Source organism: Giraffa tippelskirchi, chromosome 9 (genome assembly GCF_054371585.1).
Source record: "Giraffa tippelskirchi isolate mGirTip1 chromosome 9, T2T-mGirTip1v1.2.pri, whole genome shotgun sequence".
Lineage (NCBI taxonomy): Eukaryota > Metazoa > Chordata > Mammalia > Artiodactyla > Giraffidae > Giraffa > Giraffa tippelskirchi.
In genome coordinates this window covers 85,821,651-85,846,282 of record NC_137283.1, presented here as the reverse complement: position 1 = coordinate 85,846,282, position 24,632 = coordinate 85,821,651, and the positions used below count along the sequence as shown (strand labels likewise).

General features: G+C 38.7%; 1 protein-coding gene across 5 annotated transcripts in view; it reads right to left on the bottom strand.

Moving 5' to 3' along the window:
- Nucleotides 1–24,632, bottom strand: part of MEI4 (meiotic double-stranded break formation protein 4) — a 216,775-nt gene that overhangs the window by 178,162 nt on the left and 13,981 nt on the right. Inside the window, exons 1-2 of one of the 5 annotated variants that reach the window (XM_081530381.1) lie at nucleotides 14,981–15,178; nucleotides 9,000–9,092 (exon numbers count right to left, since the gene is read on the bottom strand). The exons of 2 other annotated variants lie outside the window; for them this stretch is intronic. The gene's annotated coding sequence lies outside the window, so the exon portion shown is untranslated. Of the gene's footprint in view, nucleotides 1–8,999; nucleotides 9,093–14,980; nucleotides 15,179–24,632 lie in introns of those variants that run through there. 2 more of the 5 variants (XM_081530384.1, XM_081530382.1) reach the window with 2 other exon arrangements.

Genomic DNA, 24,632 nt, shown 5'->3' with positions numbered 1-24,632 from the left:
AAGATACGCTTCCTAGATACATCCTCTGTTTAATTGAGAAAAGAATTAGTAGTAACTTTCAGAAAGTCTTTTGCACATTCATTTTACGTGCAAATAATTATAGTAAATAATCAAAATGAACATTTAATGTTCCCCAAAAAGGTACTTAGTGTCACTGAATTCTTAATAGTTTAAAATACAAAATTTTAACAGTCTTTTTAGAATAGCACATTTGATCAAATGGGCTTTCTTTTCTTGCATTTAGGAACAGTCCTTACTACAGCAAAGTTTCCCGCAGGGTTACAGAAAAGTCTAGTCATATTTCCTCTGACTTCTATTCTCTTTCAAGCATGTGTGCAGAAACAGCTACTCAATAAATAGTATTTTGGCAGTTTTTATCTACCCTGTATCTGCTACCCCCATTTTCCTCTATTGAACTTAAATCTGTTCTCAACTAACTAATTCTCCATACTGTCAAAGCTGTTTTGAATTATAATCCTGAATTCTGAAGTTGGTTCACCTCCAAGATCACTGATGAAAATTCTATGAAGCAAAGAGCCCCAGGTCACTCACATATAAGAATAACTAGAGAAAAATTCAGGAAAATATTTTTCTAGTATGTACACAACATCTTCAAAACATTTATTCCTTTTTAGCTCAGCAATGCAAGTTCTAAAATTTTATCTTAAAGAAATGACCAGAACTACTATACAACAAAACTTTATGCCCCTAGATGATCTTACAGGATTATTCATAACTACCAAACAGACAAAACAAAACTTGTCACCAGCCTGAATATATACACAATAGAAACACCTTAATTAAACTATCATGTATTATAAAATTTCACTGAAAATGTTGAGAAAATTTTAAAGTATGGGAAAGTATTCCCCACATGCTAACTACAAATGCAAATAAATGTTAACTACTATATGCAAAACGACAAGGGGATAACACCTCACACCTGTTAGAATTCCTATCATCAAAAAGAGCACAAACAACAAATGTTGGCAGATGGGTGGGAAAAAAGGCAGCCCTTGTACACTGTTGGTGGTGCTGTGAAGGTGTACAGCCACTGTGCAACAGGATGGAAGCGTCTCACAAAACTAAAACAGAACTACCACGTGACCCAGCAATTCCACTCCCAGGGATATACCCAAGAACAAGAGCAGTGATTTGAAAAGACACACACACACCCATGTTTACAGCAGCATTATGGTAATACCCAGGATATATGCAGAGCATCCTGCTTGTCCATCAAGAGATGGATGCATAAAGGAGATGTGTGTGGGGGGTGTGTGTGCGCATTTTATATACACACACACACACACACATATATATATTACACACACACACACACACACACACACACACACACACACACATATATTACTCAGCCATAAAAAAGAAATTTGCCATTTGCAGCAACATGGATGGACTTGGAGGGCATTGTGCTAAGGGAAGTAAGTCAAACAAAGAGAAATACTGCATGATATTACTCATATGTAGAATCTAAAAAATACAACAAACCAGTGAATATAACAAAGAAGATGCAAGCTCACATGGACAGGGAACAAACCAGCAGTTAACCCTTTGGAGGAGAGACAGTATAGGGGGAGGGGGAGGTACAAACTATTGGGTGCAAGATAGGCTCAAGGATGTATTGTTCAACACAGGGAATATATCCAATATTTTGTAGTAACTGCAAATGGAGCGTAACCTTTAAAAATTGTAGAAAAATAAGTAAATTTTTTAAAAATTAAAAAAAGAGTAAATGCAATAAAATCAGGGAAAAAAGGATGAAATCACACAATTAAACATGCTCAGAAATGTGTAACTCCCCAAATGTTTTCAAAATTGAGGAAACACGGCTGAAGGATGGGAATTTTGTCTCCTAGGCTTTCTAGTCTCCCTTCTGAACCAGCCTTGACCAAACTCTACCAACGAAATCGAGTCCCCTGAAACCGAGCTCCCTTACTGAGTTTTTACTAACCTCTAACCAAATCTTTATTCCCTTTCTGGTGCACTCTGACCTCAATCCTGTGCTAACTGTACAGTAACCAACCAGAGTCAGAGGACAAATAGTGCTACTGTCAATAACATTGTTAATATATTCAAATTTCCTAATAGGTATGATCATTAACGTACAAACTCAGGCTGTTTTCCCTAACAGGCCTCTAAGCCATGGACCACTTGGCCAGATAACCACAAACCAGAGACATCCTGACCTCTGAAACTATTATTAAGGATTAAGAAATGTCACAAGACATTTCTCCAAAGAAGACATACAGATAGATAATAAACACATGAAAAGATACTCAACATTGCTCATTATTAGAGAAATGCAAATGAAAACCACAATGAGGTACCATCTCACACCAGTCAGAATGGCTGCCACCAAAAAGTCTACAAGCAATAAATGCTGGAGAGGGTGTGGAGAAAAGGGAACCCTCTTACACTGTTGGTGGGAATGTAAACTAGTAGAGCCACTATGGAGAACAGTGTGGAGATTCCCTAAAAAACTAGAAATAGAACTGCCATATGACCCAGCAATCCCACTGCTGGGCATGCACACTGAGAAAACCAGAATTGAAAGAGACATGTGTACCCCAATGTTCACTGCAGCACTGTTCACAATAGCCAGGACATGGGAGCAACCTAGATGTCCACTGGCAGATGAATGGATAAGGAAGTTGTGGTACATAGACACAATGGAATATTACTCAGCTATAAAAACAGAATGCATTTGAGTCAGTTCTAATTAGATGGATGAAAGTGAAGCCTATTATACAGAGTGAAGTAAATCAGAAAGATAAATACCAATACAGTATATTAATACATATATATGGAATTTATAAAGATGCTAATGATGATCCTATATGCAAGGCAGCAAAAGAGACATAGATATGAAGAACAGACTACTGGACTCTGTGGGAGAAGGCAAGGGTGGGATGATATGAGAGTATAGCACTAAAACATGTATATTATCATATGTAAAACAGATGACCAGTGCAAGTTTGATGTATGAAGCAGGGCACTCAAAGCCGGTGCTCTAGGACAACCCAGAGGGATGGGATGAGGAGGGAGGTGGGAGGGGGGTTCAGGATGGGGGCGTGCATGTGTGCCCGTGGCTAATCCATGTCAATGTGTGGCAGGGGCCACCGCAGTGTTGTGAAGTTACAGTCTTCCAATTAAAATAAATAAATAAATTTTTAAAAAATAAAATAAAATGATAAAGAAATAAAATAAATAAATAAAATAAAAAGAAAAGACAAGAAATGTCATAAGATGATGATTAATCCCAGCAGCTTTGTTCTTCCCCTTTAAAAAGTCCCTAACTCAAAGACCAGGGCTTCCCTGGTGGCTCAGCAGTCAAGAATCTGCCTGCCAACAGAGGGGACGTGGGTTTAATACCTGGGTTGGGACAATCCCCTGGAGAAAGAAAAGGCAACCCATTCCAGTTTTCTTGCCTGGGAAGTCCCATGGACATAGGAGCCTGGTGGGCTACAGTCCATGGGGCCACAAAGAGATCACAACTTAAGTGATTAAACAACAACTCAAAGACCAAGCTAGAATGGATCTGACGTTTGCCTCCCACTCCCTTGCCTGGCACCCTGCAGTAAACGCTGTGCTTCCTTCACAACCTGGGGTCAGCAGATTGGGTTTGCTGCCCATCAGCTGAATGGACTCAAATTTGGTTGGCAGCATTTAGCCTGTGGACCTCAGGTCCTTCCATGTCCACGAGCAGATGCATGCCCCCTCATTAGATGTGTTTTGTGTTCTTTCTAATTCAAAACACACAGTGGATTTTGAAGCAGGGGGCAGGGTAAGACTTCAGGAAGACTAGGCAGCAGGATACTTGCCACTGTGTTCCCAGTGCTACAATCAGCACCTGGCTCACACTAGGCCCTCTACCGAGTACTTGAAGGAGTGAACGAGTGAGTGAATATACCGGTGCAGGTCAGACAGTCACAGAGAGCTGCCTGGCCAGCAGCTCAGTACGCCTCTGTCAATTACATACTCGGGAGAGCAGCACTGGAGGAAGAACGGTTCAGGAGCGGAACTTAGTTAACCTGAAGGTCACATCTGTCTCTCTTCACCTTATGAGGCATCTTTCTCAACTGCATCCAATGAGTCTACTCCCTCTAAACTTATTCAACAGTATACCTTTAAGCTTTCACCAATATAAGTCTTGAGTAAAGAAAATACAAGATAAAATCTAGTTTATATACAGGATTAGGACAGAGGGTAAGCTATAAGGAAGAAAAGCGTATTTTATCTCATGTGAACCTTTCCCTTCCCCAAAACTGAAGAACACTGGATGAATGAATGCTCCCTAAATGACTGAGCTCAATACAGTAAGCCAGGATCTGGATGCTGGAAGAAAATCCCAAGGACCAGAATGCAACATACATTTATCAACTACCAGTCTGGGGACAGCTGAGCTCTGGCTATGCCAGAACAGTAAATCATTACAAGACTTTTTCAACAGGTTCAGCAAAGTTTGGACAACGTTTAACATGCAATTTTTAGATCAGATCCAGCTGGCAAATGCCCTAATTATCGTTATAGTTTCAGTACATACTGTACTGTGAAGTGTTCTGCAGATTAACATCATGTGAAATTTTACACAGAAGAAATCAGGAGTTACTCAAGATCTCCAATCTCTCCACTTTAATTATTAACGGAGCCTTTGAAAGCCTTCTCAGCAGAGTCTGTGTAAAACAAGAGACTTGGAAAGATAAAAGAATATTTATTTTTTTTCTTTCTGTTTCATTCCCACCATAACATAACAGGCCAACTATCTATAATTTTCCTGCTGTTGAAGGACTTAACTAAACATAGACTTAAATTGTCTACAGAGTTTCTTACCATGGTTTTCTTTTCATGTAACCACCCAACTCTCACCTTTTGATTCCTCAATGCCTCTTTTTTGCCATAGGAAAGATTCTCTCTGAATTCTGGTAAGGACTACTGCACACAGGGAAAGTGCAAAATACATTTTGTAAGTCAGCAAAAAGCACACTGACTCAGATGCAGAGCACAATCAGTAATCACCTTCCATTCTGTGAATCCAGAGAAGGAAAGGGGGCCTGATACCTACTATTAACACGTATCTAGAAAATAAATTAGAAGAATTACAAGTTTTTCCTAGTTACGCTATTTCAAACACTTTATAAAGACACAATCCTTATCACAAAACAATCATATTGTTCTGTTAGAAAATCTTATAATCTACATAATTCAAATTCACAAGCTGCACAAATTTGGAATCTCTGTCCGGTTGTATTCTGGAAATGGAAAAAGTCACATGTCATAAAATGAGGAAGACTGTCGGATAGAGCCAGTGACCAAAGAAAACAGCAGAAGAGCGAACCGAGAGAGATTCAACCCGTGTTAGGAGAGAGGAGCTTCCGGGACCAGATGAACCTGGGCCCGAGCTTCAACGGAAACAGAAGGCTAAACTGGGGAGGCGGTGGGCGCGGAGTGTCTGGGAAGGGCCTATCCAGAAGCCCCCTCCCATAAAGGGCACATTAGTAAATAAGACGGGTTCTCGAACTACTCTCACGTCGCACCATCTTAGACTTCACTACTGTGTGCACTTGAGATCAGAACTCAAGGAAGCACGAGCGGTCGCACAGAAACGTCTTCTTTAAGGATCGTTTTTCACACTGAAGAAGCGCCCTAGTCCCCACTGTCTCGCTCACAGAAGCCGCACCAAGGAGACCACCGCGGATGTCAGAGCGCGTCTGACGAGGCTTCACGGCCTCTCACACAGCCTCATCGCACGAGTCTTTTCTTTACCAGGTAGAAAGTTCTTACACTTTCTACTTAAACTTGCATTTAAAACAGATTAGAGGCCTACTGTTTTACCAGCCTGGAACAGCCTATAGAAGAGGAGGACCACTTCACAGATATTAAGCACTTTGATTCTAGACATCCTCTCGCAGGGGATGTTCTTTGCGGTTTTATGCCCTTTAAACGCAGCCCCTCAAATGGATGTAACTTTGTTCTGCGTTTTCCAAGACTCCTTTAAATGTGTTATCATATTTTCACAATTTTAAAGAAATAAAGAAGTAAAAAGAAAAAAAAAAGAATAAAGACAGAATTTTAATCTCAAAAAAAGAACAACAACAAAAAAACTCAGCACCTGAACTTGCTGCAGCAACAGTCAGTCAGTGTGGCCCGTGCTGCAGGGCCCCTGACCAACTAAGGAATACTAGAAGCAGCAGCAGGCCATTCCAGAGCATCAGCATGCTACCCTCTAGGGGAACGAAAGACAGAACAAGGCACATGCCTCTGGGTACCAGGTGAGGGATGGAGCAGGAACTGGTCCCAAGCTTTCCTCCCACCACTGGATCCAATACTACCTTTACCCAAGGAGCAGGAACCATTCCAGGTCAAAAGTGTCAGCAATCCTGTGACCTAACAACTATCTTGTCTGATTTTCCCAGGCAACTACACCAAACTCTCCAAACTCCCTGTTTCTTTTGCTCATCAGAACCTGCCTTCATTCTTAAAGTTTAGACCTGACCAATAGGAGATCCACCAACCCAAAGTCGTGATAGCTAAGACTTGGCCTCATGGTGACACCACAGCTAGGTCTGAACCTCAGTGCCCAAGAGAAGTACAGGCAGGATAGGAGCTGTATCTTTTTCTTTTTTTAAAATAATATCATTTGTATTAAGAATTTCAATCTTTTTTATTATGCTATGCTGAAGCCAATAAAAGCTCTTCTACTGAAAGTAATATCAATCTACTTCTATCAACAGAAGCTAGACTTATTAACAGCTTCATCAAGGTTCAATTTTACTCTGGGGTAATCAAGTAAAGTCGTTTGTTTAAAATGATAGGAAAGTCTCAAAAGTGGCTCAAGCTATAAAATAAATTTAGATCTTTAACTCATGATTTCTGTATCTAAATCTATTTGTCCTTTCAATTACGGCAAGAAAATTGTAAGATTTGGGTTTTACTCCCTTACTAATTTTACTCAAAGACCGTAAAGGAAGATCATTAATTTACACATGTATTTGGCAACTTATCTCAAAGTAAAACTTTTACTTAGATGCTCCACCTAAGTTATTTGATTTGTATCTGAAGAGCTAAATTGAAAATATGAAGGCTGAAGCAACTTACTGTTTTCAAACAAATACAGGTTGAAAGTAACTGAAAATGCAAACAGTAAACATAAGAAATCTGGAATGGGTATGTTAATGTCAGACAAACTTCATGACAAGAAAATATTACCAGAGATGTAGAGGAATACTTCATAACGATTTTAAAAGGTCAATTAATCATGAAGATTAACAATCCTAAATCTGTAGCAAACAAAAGCAGTAACCAAACTTTCAAATATATGAAGCAAAAATGATAAGGATAGACAAATCCACAATCATATGCAAAGATTTTAACACACTTCTTTCAGTAACTGACAGAACAACTAGACCTTGAATAAAACGATGATTATATAAAAGATTGAAAAACTACTACCAACCATCTTGAACTCACTGGCATTTATAGAACATTATGACTTATAAATGCAGATGTATGCATATTCTTTTCTAGTTCTCATGGGACATTCGACAAGACAAATCATATGCTGAGATAAAATAATTCTCATTAGACTCTGTAACTATAAGAAAAATAATTAGAAATGTTCTAGAAAATCTCAACTTTGTGAGAAATAAACAATACATTTCTAGATAAAACAGGGGTCAAAGAAAAATTATAAATGCAATTAGACTACTTTGACGTCATATTTCAAACTGAATGATTAATGAAACACAACATATCGAAGTGTGAAAAAGGAAGCTAAAATAGCTTGTAAAGGAAATTCTATTTTAAATACTTATTTTTATAAAAGAAAAAGAGTTTAAATTCAGTGACCAACTTTCCCACCTTAGAAAATTAGAAAAATAATAGCAAGTTAAAACCAGAGGAAGTAGAAGGAAGGACATCATAAATATATAATCAGAATGCAGTTAAACAGAAAACAAACAATTAAAAATTTAAGAAGCAAAAATTAGTCTTAAATATTAATAAAATTGATAATAGTCCAGAAGGAATTATCAAGAAAAGAGAAATAACACCAGTCATACTATGATCAGGAATAATAACAGAAGCGATTTCACTACAGTATATCCTTCAGCTAATAAGAAAGCAATAAGGCAAAATTATGAATGATTTATTTTAATACATTTGAGAATGTATGATGAAGTAAATATATTTCTTGAAAAAAATATACTAACCAACACTGACAAAAGACAAAGAACTCTGGTTAGCCCTACATCTCATACACGCACCCATACAAAAATTCCATTTCCATATGGTTTCACTAGTGGATTCTAGCTAACAATGAAAGAAGAAATTGTACCAAGTTTACACAAAGTCTTTGAAAAACTAATGGAGTGAGCATAAAACAAACTTTATAAACTCCTTTTGTGAAAAACAGAAGAAAGAGAAAATACCACACCTTGTTTTATAATTTGATATGTATACTGGTATAACACTGATATTAAAATTACAAAAATGTTATAGGGAAAAAAACACTGCAAAACAATACATGTGATAAACACAGATTCAAACATCCTTTGCACAATATTAGCACTTCAAACTCATCATTTTATAAAAAGAGGAATCATTATCACTAAGGAAAGTTTTTCCAAGATTGCTTTAACATTCAAAATTAAAGTCCTAAAGAGTGAAGCAAATCAGAAAGAGAAAAATATATTGTATATTATCACATATATATGGAATTTAGGAAAATGGAACTGATGAACCTATTTGCAAGGCAAGAACAGAGATGCAGACATAGAGAGTGGACTTGTGCGCAAAGCAGGGGAAGGAGACTTGGGGACTAACTGAGATAGTAGCACTGACATGTCAACACTGCCATGTGTAAAACAGACAGCTAGTGAGAAGTTGCTATGTAACACAGGAGGCGGCTTTGTGATGACAGAGGGGTGGGATGGTAGGGTGGGAGGGAGGCTCAAAACGGAGGGGAATATATGTATACTTACAGCTGACTCATAGACTGTATAGAGCTTCAATGCTCAAAATCCTCCAAGCCAGGCTTCAGCAATACGTGAACCGTGAACTTCCAGATGTTCAAGCTGGTTTTAGAAAAGGCAGAGGAACCAGAGATCAAATTGCCAATATCCGCTGGATCATCGAAAAAGCAAGAGAGTTCCAGAAAAACATCTATTTCTGCTTTATTGACTATGCCAAAGCCTTTGACTGTGTGGATCACAATAAACTGTGGAAAATCGTGAAAGAGATGGGAATACCAGACCATCTGACCTGTCTCTTGAGAAACCTGTATGCAGGTCAGGAAGCAACAGTTGGAACTGGACATAGAACAACAGACTGGTTCCAAATAGGAAAAGGAGTACGTCAAGGCTGTATATCGTCACCCTGCTTATTTAACTTATATGCAGAGTACATCATGAGAAACGTTGGGCTGGAAGAAACACAAGCTGGAATCAAGATTGCCGGGAGAAATATCAATAACCTCAGATATGCGGATGACACCACCCTTATGGCAGAAAGTGAAGAAGAACTAAAGAGCCTCTTGATGAAGGTGAAAGAGGAGAGTGAAAAAGTTGGCTTAAAGCTCAACGTTCAGAAAACTAAGATCATGGCATCTGGTCCCATCACTTCATGGGAAATAGATGGGGAAACAGTGGAAATGGTGGCAGACTTTATTTTTTTGGGCTCCAGAATCACTGCTGATGGTGACTGCAGCCATGAAATTAAAAGACGCTTACTCCTTGGAAGGAAGGTTATGGCCAACCTAGATAGCAGAGACATTAGTTTGCCAACAAAAGTCCGTCTAGTCAAGAATATGGTTTTTCCAGTGGTCACGTATGGATGTGAGAGTTGGACGGTGAAGAAAGCTGAGCACCGAAGAATTGATGCTTTTGAACTGTGGTGTTGGAGAAGACTCTTGAGAGTCCCTTGGACTGCAAGGAGATCCAATCAATCCATCCTGGAAGAGATCAATCCCGGGTGTTAATTGGAAGGTCTGATATTGAAGCTGAAGCTCCAATACTTTGGCCACCTCATCGGAAGAGTTGACTCATTGGAAAAGACCCTGATGCTGGGTTGGATTGGGGGCGGGAGGAGACGGGGACGACAGAGGATGAGATGGTTGGATGGCATCACCAACTCGGTGGACATGGGTTTGGGTAGACTCCGGGAGTTGGTGATGGACAGAGAGGCCTGTCGTGCTGCAATTCATGGGGTCGCAAAGAGTCGGACACGACTGAGCGACTGAACTTAACTGAACTATAGCTGACTCATGCTGTCGTAGAGCAGAAATTAACACAACATTGTAAAACAATTATCCTTCAATTTAAAAAATAAAACATTAAGTTAAAAGATCATGTAACTCAACATATTAGCAAAATAAATTATTTTAAAAACAAAATGTAATCATTTTAATAGTTTTACAAGAAGTGTTTAAAAAATTCAAACTGGTTCATAACCGAAAAAACTTCATAAATGAAAACAACAAAACAAAAGAATACAAGTGAATTTACTCACTGTGATAAAGTTATAAAAAAATCCAGAGGAAATATTATACTTAATGATGAAACACTGAATGCCTTATCATTAAGAGTGGAAACATAACTAGGATATACATCCTTCTCAATTCTATTAAATACTTTACTGGATATAACAGAAAGTGAAAGTCACACAGTTGTGTCCGACTCTTTTGCAACCCCCATGTACTATACAGTCCATGGAATTCTCCAGGCCAGAATACTGGAATGGGTAGCCTTTCCCTTCTCCAGGGGATCTTGACAACTCAGGGATCAAACCCAGGTCTCCCGCATTGCAGGCAGATTCTTTCCCAGCTGAGCCACAAGGGAAGCCCAAGAATACTGGAGTGGGTAGCCTATCCCTTCTCCAGGGGACCTTCCCGACCCAGGAATCCAACCAGGGTCTCCTGCATTGCAGGCGGATTCTTTACCAACTGAGCTATCAGGGAAGCCCAACAGGAAGTGAAATACAGAAATGAAAAGATACGTAGATTGGAAATACAGAAGTAAAACTAGGCGTGTGTGCTCAGTCACTTCAGTCCCGTTCGACTCTTAGCAACCCCATGGACTGCAGCCCGCCAAGCTCCTCTGTCCATGGGATTCTCCAGGCAAGAATACTGGAGTGGGTTGCCATGCCCTCCTCCAGGGGATCTTCCCAGCCCAGGGATTGAACCAGTGTCTCCGGCATCTCCTGCATCACAGGCATATTCTTTACCACTGAGCCACTAGGGAAGCCCAGTAAAAGTCTACTTATTAATATACAGCACGAATCTCTAAAGGAAACCCCCAGGAATCTGAGAGCAATTGATAGAATTTATGAATCAATTTAGCTAGGTCTCAGGACACAAGGTCAATATGCAAAATCAATTAAAGTTTTAGAATAATGATGACGATGAATAAATTTAACAGCAGATATGAAAGACCTCCACCTTGAAAAGTATAAAACATTCAGTTTTATAATGTTTATAAAACATTCAGTTCAGTAAAATTGAAGACCTAAATAAATCAAGATATACAATGTCCATGGACTAGGAGACTTAATATTATTAAGATCTTAATTATCCTAAAATTGACCCAATTAAACAATCCTGAATCAAAATTCTGATCAACTTCAGTGTAGAACTTGATAAATTAATTTGAAATTTTACACTGAAATTTTAAAAAAACTAGAATAGCAAACATAATCTTGAAAAAGAATAAAGTTTCCTTGTGGCTCAGCTGGTAAAGAATCTGCCTGCAATGCAAGAGACCTGGGTTCTATCCCTGGGTTGGGAAGATCCCTTGGAGAAGGGAAAGGCTACCCACTCCAGTAATCTGGCCTGGGGAATTCTATATACAGTCCATGGATTCGCAAAGAGTTGGACACAACTGAGCCACTTTCACTTTCACATTAAACAAGTCAAACTGCTTAACTGCAACGCAATATACAGTGAAAGCAATCAAGACAATGTGGTATCAGAATAATGATACACAAACATATCAATGGAACACAACAGTGAGTTTAAAACTTGATTCAAACTTTTAGACTCAATTCATTTTTGACAAAGAAACCATGGCAACTGGGAAAGTAGAATCTTTTCAACACACAATCCTAGAACAGTTCATTAAATATATGGGAAAATGAACATTGCAAACTACTCAGATCTTAACACAATAATCACATCTAATTGAATCACAGACCTAAACATAAAAACCAAAACTTAAAAGGAAACAGAATGAATTAGGGAATGAGAATTATTGATATTGGTCATAAAAAGTACTGATCATTAAAGAAACACTGACAATATAGACATCATCAAAACTAAATCTGCTACTCACCAAAGAACATCATTAAGAAAATAAACAGCAAAACCACAAACTGGAAAGAAATATTCACTATATATTTACCTGACAAAGGACTTGGATACAACTCTATGAAGAACAGCTAAAAATCATTAAGGAAAAAGAGAAACAACTCTACTAAAAATAGCCAAAAGCTATAAACATATGTCATAAAAGCAGCTAGAAAAAGTCAAGATATGAAAAGATACTCAAAGTTATTAGAGAAACACAAACTAAATCACAATGAGGCACCACTTCACATCCACAAGAGCTAAAATTAAGAAGTGTATGAATAAGTGAAACTCACACACACGGCTGGTAGAAATGTTAAACGGCCTGACCATTTTTGGAGAAAGTTTCACAGTTTATCAAAAAACTGAACGTATAATCTCTCTATAAACCAGGAAATCCACTCTTATTTACCCAAGAGATAATATAAAAATATGTGACAAAAGACGTGTAAAAGAATGTTGACAGCCACTTTATTTGTAATAGCTCCAAACTAGAAATAGCCCATGTGTCATCAGTTAACAGGATAGAATAAACAAATTCTGGCATATCCACACAACGAAATACTACTCAGCAATAAAAAGGAATGAACTACAGATGCACTCAACACCATGGATGAATCTCAAAACATTATACTGTGTGAATAATAAAAACACACACAGAAGTATACAAACGCTTAGCTTCCATTTAGATGAAGTTCTAAAACAAAGCATCGAAAAATATGATTAATGTTTTCTCTATGAGATGGAGGAGACCACCTGGAAAGAAGAATGAAGGGATTCTCCAGGGTGATAGTAACATTCTGTACTTCATGGGGCTGATATACATGGGTGTGTTAAGTCATCAGAGCCACTAATGATATACTTCATGTTTTCCATTTCCTTGGATTTAAATTTCACTCCATCAAATAGGGGGTTTCTAGCAAAACTAGAGTTGAAACGACCAGATTTATACTCCACTTTAAACAAGTAGACAGAAAAGCAGATAAACAATAAACAGTTTACAAACACTGGACAGAAAGCATGTAGGGTTCTAATTTCCTAGAACAGAAAACAGAACAGACACAAGGAGAACCTTGCTATGCACCAGCTTCTTGCCTGAAGGCAGTTTCCAGGCCACAATGCAAGGAGGGGAAGCCAAACAGAGCTTGAATATCTCAGAGAACTGAGCAGACAGTCGTCAGAATTCAGAAGCCAGGGATACAGGAATTGTCAGGGCAGAGTCCCAGAAAGAAGGGAACGGCACGGAAAGAAAGCTCTGGAAACCTGCAGGAGTCCCTCAAAATGTTAGCTACTTATTTGTGCATGTGAGAGCAAACTGGGGCTTCCCAGTTGGCTCAGTGGTAAAGAACCTGACTGCCAATGCAGGTTCCATCCCTGGGTCGGGAAGATCCCCTGGAGTAGGAAACGAAAATCCACTCCAGTATTCTTGCCTGGAAGAATCCATGGACAGAGGAGCCTGGCAGGCTGCAGTCCACGGGGTCGCAGAGAGTCAGGTACAAATGAGGGGCTGAGCAAACATGCACACCCAAGAGCAAACTATCTCAAGCCCCGCGGTTCCAATGATTTTCCATTAAGAAAGTAACAAAGGCAAATCCTTCAAAAGAATCATGTGAGAAGAGATTCAGTTCAGTTCAGTTGCTCAGTCGTATCTGACTCTTTGTGGCCCCATGAACCACAGCACGCCAGGCCTCCCTGTCCATCACCAACTCCCAGAGTTTACCCAAACCCATGTCTATCGAGTCAGTGATGCCATCCAGCCATGTCATCCTCTGCCGTCCCCTTCTTCTCCTGCCCTCAATCTTTCCCAGCATCAGAGTCTTTTCAAATGAGTCAGCTCTTCCCATCAGGTGGCCAAAATATTGGAGTTTCAGCTTCAACGTCAGTCCTTCCAGTGAACACCCAGGACTGATCTCCTTTAGGATGGACTGGTTGGATCTCCTTGCAGTCCAAGGGACTCTCAAGAGTCTTCTCCAACACCACAGTTCAAAAGCATCAATTCTTCGGTGCTCAGCTTTCTTTACAGTCCAACTCTCACATCCATACATGACCACTGGAAAAATCACAGCCTTGGCTAGACAGACCTTTGTTGGCAAAGTAATGTCTCTGCTTTTTAATATGCTGTCTAGGTTGGTCATAACTTTGCTTCCATAGAGTGAGCGTCTTTTAATTTCATGGCTGCAATCACCATCTGCAGTAATTTTGGAGTCCCGAAAAATAAAGTCTGCCACCATTTCCACTGTTTCCCCATCTATTTCCCATGAAGTGATGGGACCGGATGCCATGATCTTAGTTTTATGAATGTTGAGCTTTAAACAAACTTTTTCCCTCTCCTCCTTCACTTTCATCAAGAAGCTCTTTAGTTCCTCTTCACTTTCTGCCATAAGGGTGGTGTCATCTGCATATCTGAGGTTATTGATATTTCTCCCGGCAATCTTGATTCCAGCTTGTGTTTCTTCTAGCCCAGCATTTCTCATGATGTACTCTGCATATAAGTTAAATAAGCAGGGTGACAATATACAGCGTTGATGTACTCCTTTTCCTATTTGGAACCAGTCTGTTGTTCCATGTCCAGTTCTAACTGTTGCCTCCTGACCTGCGTACAATTAGACAAAAATAATTGACCACCTGCAGCACTCCACTTTGACCATGTGTAGCCATCACCGTGGGCAAAACATCTGAGAAAGGAAGGCCAAGAAGAGGCAATAAATAAAAAGACAACCCATGGAAATGCCGAGAACACAAAGTCCAAAAATAACAGAACTGGTGTTTCCTTCTCCTTTATCCTGTTTTAGAAGTTCTTACACTTGAAGTTGCCATGGAATCACCTGGAATGCTTGTAAAACACAAATTCCCTAGACTCCATCACCAGAGATTCTGATTTAATAGGTCTGAAGTTGGCCTGATAATCTATTTCTTACATGTTCCCAGGTAATGGTGATGCTGCTGGTGTGAGGACTACACTTGGACCATCACTTACATACTCCATCCCTGGAATAATACCACATTTAAAAGTCTGTAAATGCTAAGCCATGGTCTATTCCAAGACTGTTAGGATTTTCAGCCCCAAGACAAGAATAAAACAACAATAAAAAGTACTCATAGTTAGCTTCACAGTTTATCTCACAATAACCCTGAAAATAATTCTACCTTCCACTCCTCTGTACCATGTTTTTCTTTTTATTTTAACAGATTAGGAATCTGGAATTCAGAGATATTTTTAAGAACCCAGCCTTAATCCTACAGACCATCTGATATCAAAGCATGTGCTCTTCTCTATATGCCATGCTGTTACCTCTGGATTCCCAAGTGCCATGCCTCTTACGGGGGCTTTGGCGGTTGATACTCACCCACCTTGAGGCTGCACCTAGCACTTCACTATATGAAAAAGTCCAAATTCCACTTTGCCTTGGAACAATACATATCTGACTAAACTAATGAGAATGGCAGGAGAGATTCTGTCACATCTCACAAAATCACAACTTCATAAAAACTTACTTTAGGTAGATCTTTACTGCTCCTATCCCAAGAGGAGCATATTAGCCAACATACAATGAGCGCTTCCTGTGTGTCTCGTGTGTGTACGCTCAGTTGCTCACTTGTGTCTGACTCCTTGTGACGTCAGGCACTGTAGCTCGCCAGGCTCCTCTGCCCATGGAATTTTCCAGGCAAGAATACTGGAATGCATTGGCATTTCCACCTCCAGGGGATCTTTCTGACCCAGGGATCAAATTCCCATCTCTGGCATCTCCTGCATTGGCAGGCATTCTTTAACCACTGTATGTGTTTCTTAGCAACTTTCAAATACACACTACAGTAATTTTAAACATAGTCAACATGTTGTATATTACATCCCAATCAACTGTTATCTTAATATAAACCTCATAATATCTCTCATAGCATTTTCTAGGGTAAGTGTATAAAATTAATGCAAAGGTCTTAACCAGAAACACAAACAATCTGCCATTCTATAGACAATTAATTTTGTATTTTTATTTACAAAGACTAAGCATGTGGTCAGTGTTCTGTGTTGTATATGGAAACTTTGTGACAGCAATTCATTACCACAAACGTACAGTGAACGTATACAACACTCAAGGCCAAAACTGTATTAGAAGTTGACCAAAGATGAATTACATGTATTCTTTGTTTTTTAAAAGTTCATAATGTTTATTTTCCGGGGGGTGGTGGTGTCCATGAAAGAGAGAAAAGCACGAATCAGTCTGTTAAGAGACTTAATCAGAGTACAAAAAATGATACCCATGGGATACATCCTAACCTCTAGGCTCCCCACCCAAAAGTCCAAAGAGAGAGAACGCCTGGAGTACTGAAGCCAACATCCCACTACATTGCTGCTTTATGACAAAGCATGCCAAGGCCATTTGGAAATCCTACTGAGGACTTCACTGGGGTTTTTTATCTTCTTCTGAAATACAGTAGTAGTTTAGATTTTATTAGTAATGGTAAGTCATCACAATTGTAGTCACTGCAGAGCAAACTGTAGCTATACCTTATGACTGGTGATGACTTTTTAAAAAGGAGATAAAACAAGTAACTGAGACATGACAGATAAATTCAAACACATCTAGAGATAAACTAATGGTTTTTATGAGGATCTCTCTTTACAAGACCATACACTTGTGAATGGTTCCAAGAAAGACAAGATTTCAGGAATTCTGGATACCAACCATTAAATCAACGAAGATCAAATTTATCAAAAAAAAGGTGATGACAGTAAGTATAAAAGCTTGAGAAGGCAACAAGAACAGTCATTAAGAACACATCAAGTTCACTCCACTGAAATTATACTCAAAGCCTCTCCTTTCATGACAGCTACCAATGGCGCATCTGAATTACTTATGGTTACTATGAGCTTTCTGTACAGGAAAGAATATGCACATGTATAAGTGAACACTTTACTAGAAACAAAAATTTACTGTTAATAAAAAGACTGATAATTCTGTAAATATTGGTGTTTTACCATGGCTTCCCTTCTTTAAGCTCTCATTTTATGAAATGATTACTGAGTTTGGACAGAAAATTTATATACACAATAGTTATGGTACAATGGTGGGCTCTGGTTTCTTTATTTTTAATTGCAAGATAATTGCTTTACAATGTTGTGTTGGTTTCTGCCACACGACACTGTGAATCAGCCATAAGTATATAATGTCTCCTCCCTCTTGAACCCCTCTCCCAACCTCCACCATACTCACCCCTCTTCGGTCATCACAGAGCACTGCGCTGAGCTCCCTGTGTTAGGCAGCAACCTCCCACTAGCTATCTGTTTCGCAGATGGTAATGTGTATGTTTCAGTCTACTCTCAATTCGTCCCACCCTCTCCTTCCTCCGCTGTGTCCACAAGTTTGTTCTCTATGTCTACATCTCTCTATTTCTGCCCTGCAAATAAGTTCATCAGTACCATTTTTCTAGATTATATATATATATATATACATATATATATGTGTGTGTGTGTGTGCATGTGTTAATTTATGATATGTGTTTTCCTCTTTCTTACTCCATGCTGTATAACAGGCTCTAGTGAGGTTCATCCACCTCACTAGAACTGACTCAAATCCATTCCTTTTTATGGGTGAGTAATATTCCATTGTGTGTGTGTGTGTGTGTGTGTGTGTGTATGTATATATGTATATACATACATACATACATATATATATACCACAACTTCTTTATCCATTCATCTGTCCATGGACATATAGATTGCTTTCGTGTCCTTGTTATAAATAGTGTTGCAATGAAGACTGGGGTACATGTGTCTCTATGAATTATGTATTTCTCAGGTTATATGCCCAGTAGTGGGATTGATGGGTCATATGGTTGTTTTATTTCTAGCTTTTTAAGAAATCTCCATACTGTTCTCCATAGTGGCTGTGGGCTCTGTTTTGAGTAGACTGGTATTGATAAAAGATACGTCAAACTGCATTGAGCCAATTTTGACTTCAAAGGTTTTAAAAAAATCATGTTTTCCATCTTTATATTTAAGGAGTACCTTACATTAAATTTTATTCCCTTAATATGAAAGAATTCTTAAACTAGACACATGGTATAAATGATAAAGGGAAAAATGACAAACTTTACTATATCAAAAGTGTAAGTCTGTTCAGAATAAGACACCACAAAAAAACAAAAAGGTAACCCACAGTCTCGCAAAGATATTTTCAACACATACAGTCAACAAAGTGTGAATATCCACAGTGTATAAAAAAGTCTATACATGAGTAAAGAAAAGATTATGCCTTATAAAAATAGGCAAAAGAGATGAACAAGCAAGTCACAGAAAAGGTAAGAAAACAGTCTGTAAACATATGAAAGATGTGCACATATGTATATGATGAGACATGTTCAAAACTGTTCACAACTTCATTGTTTCTGATGAAAATTACAACTTAAATACCTGCTAATAGAAAAATACCTAAATAAATTGACATAAACTGACACAATCAAACATTACTAAGCAATAAAAAACAAATGAACTAAAGCTATACACATGAAAATGAAGGAATTCCATAGTTAAAAGAATAAAACAATTAAAAATGCATATTACTTGATATAATGTATATAAAGAGTACTATACATTGTTAGATATATAACTGCATATAGGAAAAATACAAAGAAATGCATCGGGTAATATATTCCAAATTTAGAACTGATTATTCCTGCAGGGGAAGAAGGGGTGAAATCAGAAACAGGAAGGGTTTTTCCTGCCTTGCAAAGATCTAGTTTTTTAAGCTGGACTTAAAAAGCTAGAATTTGTTGCATTATTCTTTATGGTTTTTGTATGTCTTAAAATGTTACAGCATATATAACATTTTATGTACCTTTTATGTGTATATATTTTAAAGATTTTTCTATTGGAATGACGGAATGTTCTTACATATGATTTACAAAGAAGGGTTCAGGGACTTCCCTGGTAGTCCACTGGCTAAGACTTCATGCTCTCAAAGCAGGGGACCTAGGTTTAATCCCTGGTCTGGGAACTAGATCCCACATGTTCCAACTAAAAAGACCCCGCATGCTGTAACAATGACCAAAGATACTGCATGCTGCAGCTAAGACCCAGCACAGCCAAATAAATAAATAAAAATAAGTAACTATTTTTAAATAACTAAAATTAAATACAAACAGGGTTCAATGGTGAAGTTTTCAAATTCATGAAAATGGTTAACATAGTCAAGACCAACCCAACTGCTAAAGGAAGTATCTACTGTGGGTGTCACCACGAAACGTGGAGAGTTGTCTTCATATACTATCTTTCAGTTTTTCCTAAACACCTCTATGACTGCTGTTTCTTCCACATCTCTCTGAACTCTTGTTTCACATCTCTACAGAAGACACCATTAATAAGCTAATATTGTCTGCTTCCACTTTTAGAAGGCACAAGTAATAAGTTATATCAATTTTCAGAAATGAACTATATGCAACATTGAACATACACACATATTTGAACTATTTTTTAAAAATGTAAAAAACCCACTTAAAGATAAACAAGGCTAGAATTTTATTTGGGTGCGATTCATAAAATTATCAGAACCTGAACATTAAAGGATACAAGGTGTGTGGCCAAAAGCATATTGAGCACTTAGGGGATAAACCACCTCTTCCAGGAAGCCTTCCTTAATCACTTCAGCCAGCAGTCATTTTCTCTTTTCTCATCAGTTGTTGAAGTACTCCTCACTTGAACCACTGATTCTGACTCTTAATAACCATCTGCTTGTTTTTTCTCTCTGGTAGGATTCCTTGGGGATCATGGGTTAGATCACCTTCCTTTTTTTCACTCTTTCACCAACACCCCCAAAAGGGTCAGAATAAATGGGTACACATTTTCTCAAATGAATTAGCAGAGAGACTAAGGGCCAGATGTCAGAACAGAGAGCCTGCAGTCTGAATCAGCTCTGCCCTTTGCCAGCTGAATGACAGAGTAATGGCTGCATCTCACTCTATTCATACAATGGAAAATATACTGGTAACAGTCTCATAAGATTGTCTTAAAAACTAAGGTAAGTCACAGTTGAAAAACACACACAGTGGTAGCTGGCATATGATTGGACTCGAGTTGTTAGTTATTTTTATCACTAGCACTATTATTACAGCTAAGCTACTACACTACTGTTTGTGTGGAGGGGAAAAATGAGTCTTACAACCACATGATTCCTAACTTTGTGTTTTCCTACCCAATTTTTAACAGTTTGCCCATTACAGTGATCAACGTCTTCCTTGACATCCAATTAGTAAGTCTGACTCCAAATGCAGTTCTGGTGTAAGTAGAAAAACAATTATTCAATTCTGTCCCCAAATGGTCCTTCCCTAGGCAAGGGTATTTGTTTACTTAACAAGAGCTTCTACCATGATCGCTGTTATTAATTAAAGTTTATACTGACCTTGTATCCATGATGAAATTATTTTAATTTCAATATATTTTGTAAAATCATAAAGACGGTTTTTATACATCTACTACAAATGTTATACTCTTCTATATCATATCCCCCTTCTCATTTAAAACAATGTAAACAAACTCATTCAGTGGGTCATTACTCTCCCATTCCAAGTGTATTTGCAATGCTTTGGTATTTAGCAATGACAGATTTGTAGCACTTAAAGCTCCTCAGTGATTAAATACACTGAAGAGCAAATTAAAAATTAGTTTCAATAAGCAGCTGTGGGATTTTTCTGGCACTCCAAATAAACATGATTCTTCAGCTTTAAATTCAGGACAGTGTGTGCCAGCACTAACTGCTGACAGCATTATTTGATCTGGGAAGACGTGCAAACATTCAACAACAAAAAAGCATGTGTCAATAATTCATAGGTCTAGAGTCAACTCTCTAGCAGAAGGAGAGTGGATTTCTTTTTTTTTTTTCCTGTATCCCAATATTTTTTTTTTTTTACTTTGAGTTAATTCCTCCCTCTTCAGTCTGCCAGGAGTCAGATCACCTGCTACAATCAGGTGTTCTGCTAACTTAGGTCACTTTAGTCCAGGCCAACCAGGCTTCAACATACAAGTCTCTGAACCACAAGAGACAGGCATCAGTCTGGAAATGTGGCGCTCTGTGCCCTCCTAATAACCATAACTTCACCACCTCCTTCATGTCAATGAATGAGGTTTTCTCGACCTACCCCTGAGAACTTGATTTAGGCAGATAACATGTTTCTAAACTGTTAAGGCAGGGGGGCAAGCTTAGACATCAGTACTCTTCAACTCAGTCTCCTATCTGTAGAATCTGAGTACATCTGCATTTCTGCCTCTCTTGCTCTGTTAATTCCCCTTCACCCAGTAACTCCAGAAACCACACTAACACACAACCAGCTAACAAATCGGGGCTGTGCTCACTCTGAAGAGAGATCTTGTAGTTGTGAGATACACCATCAGAAATCGGAATGATGAACAGCTACAGTGAGCACATAAACAGAAAATTCAATGACTTGCTGCTACTTAAAAAAAAAAACTGAATGCATTTGCCCACCCAACTCTGACCTTGAGTCATCTGAAATTGAAGCCCATGATAAATTACATTTTCTACATTTTCAGTAACATTTTAAGCTGCAAATGTTAATATTTCACTCCAGCAGTCCAGCTCAGATAACTGCTCTGTGAGAAAATACCCTTGAAGCACAAGGAAATTAACTGACAAATGAATTTATGAAACTGAAGTAATAAAAGAGCAATTAATAAATTTGCCAGCTGTACTTTTCTTCTGTTTAAAAAAAAAAAAAAAAAAAAAAAACGGACCAGCACCAGATTGGGCTTTTTGATGGGGAGACCACATCAGAAACGTAAACATAATGGTAATTCATTCATTTATTCACCAAGTATTTTTTATGACCTGCTCTGTCCAGAGAATATAGTGGTGATGAAAACAGATGCATTCTGGAGCTCACATTTCTTATTTCTTACATTCTCCTGGTGGGGTGGGGTGAGGGGGCAGGGAGAGTCACAAAATAAATACATGTAAAACAGATGTATGTTGAATTGTCATAAACACAACTGAGAAAACTAACGCAGGTACGTTGGTGAAAGAAGGCAAGGGATCAGTTGCCATTTAAAATATAAAGGTCAAGAAAGGCAGCAAAGAGCAGATGACATGACTGAGCAAAGATGCAGAGGAAGATGAGGGAGCAAGCTGTGCTGAAACAGAGAGCAGGGAGGGTGAAAGAGGAGGCCGAGGAGAGGCAGGGGTGCACAGAGCGCTCTCCCCAGCACAACCTGATGTGATCCCCATAACAAAGCTGTGTTTTAGGGCACGTATCACACCAGTGTTACATAAGGGTCTTGAAGCTCAGCCATGTCACCACCGACCCAAGGTCACACAGGCAGCGGCAGTGCTGACACCCGCCCCCAGGGGCTCCTGCTCCGTCCAGAAGGTTTTCAGCTGCAACCAGTTTTTCCACTGCATCCAATGCTGTTACCGCAACTTGTCAGAAACAACACGTTAAACCCGGATGTCAGAAAGGTGACTGTAAGGGTGAGGGCTTGGGAGGCAGCATGTAGAACTGACGAAAGAAGCCTCCAGGAAGCACAGAAGTTGAAGGGCTGCCTTCAGGAAGAGTAAAGACCGGTGTTCAGCATGCCCCAGAAGGCAGAACTGGGCCTGATACCTGGAAATCACAGGGAGACAACTTTCCAGTAACTGGATGAATAAAAAGATCCAGTGACAGGAGCTAGCCAAAGATGGGATAGGCTGGTTTGTGAAGTTATGAAGCTCCAATTACAGGAGTTACTCAAGTAGAGGCTGAAAGGCCATCTACTGTCTGAGATGAAGACAGATTTTAGCATTGATGTGCAGACTATATGTACGGATGGACAGATGGCTGTTCCAATTCCATGATTACCCAAGCACCCGGGCAGTGCAGTGTGGCAATCAGAAGTTCCAGAGGTCAGACAGCTGGGTTAAAATCCAGACTCCGCCATGTATATAAGCTTTGCACACTTAACCTCTACAAGCCTCAGTTTGCTTATCTGAAAAATGACGCAAATTACACAAGTCACCTCACAGTGCCTTAAATTAAAGGAGATAATCCATGTATAGGACTTAACACGGGGCCTGGCACACAAAGGTCAGTAAATTCAGCTAATACAGACATGTGTGTTTGGGAGCATGTGTATAAAATATAAATATATATGAATAATGTGTGCAAATTTGTTTTTCTGTTTTTACTCTTATACTCAGTGGTGAGAAGAGTTCAACAGCCAAAGCTGAATTGCTATAGAATATTAAATGACAACAGGATGATACTACCCATAATAGTTATAATAAATATTTAAACAGCCAGCTTCTTAGCATGATCATTTCATATTATATCTCTTTTAATTACCAGGAAATATACAGAAAAGTTCATCTTTTAAACATCTGAGGCGCCAATTTAAAACTTACGAAAGGAAATATCAACATTTTCTTAAATGAAACAACTATTAAAAATTCAATACTTTACCATAAGAAAGAATGTCTAACAATCTACACCTGTATTTAATGTGCATTTATATGCAAATTATTGCGTGTCTGTGTATACACACACATACACACTCTTAAACATCTTTCTACTTCAAAATTATAAACTAGAAAGCCCATGGTTACTTATAAATTACCTGTTGATAAGCAAAATGATTTCATATATTTCTTATATGGGTCAACATTTTATGCATATGTGTCTGTATTAATAGAAAATAAAGGAGAAATAACCATAGAATGTGGCATTTCTAGGCTAAAACCTGGAGATGCTTCTGGATGGCAGAGAGTGAGTTATGCAATTTTAGATTAATTTGCCATCATTCTTTTGTCATTCTGGATAAACTAACATTTATTATTCATTGAGAAAACACTCAAGAATGGATATGATTGATAACAGGAAGCCTGTGTTTTAGGAAAAACTCAGGCATATTTTATTTCTGCAGCAAGATGCTCAATGCTTTTAGAAAGTCATGGTATGATACATTGCAGACAGAAAAAATATTTCCAATAATAGTATTTGTTTGAGACAACAGGATATGTATGGATGCACATCCATCATTATATTGATCCTCCTAATAGCCCTGTGCTGCTGCTGCTAAGTCGCTTCAGTCGTGTTTGACTCTGTGCGACTCATAAACAGCAGCCCACCAGGCTTCCCTGTCCCTGGGATTCTCCAGGCAAGAACACTGGAGTGGGTTGCCATTTCCTTCTCCAATGCATGAAAGTGAAAAATGAAAGTGAAATCACTCAGTCGTGTCTGACTCAGCGACCCCACGGACTGCAGCCTACCAGGCTCCTCCATCCATGGGATTTTC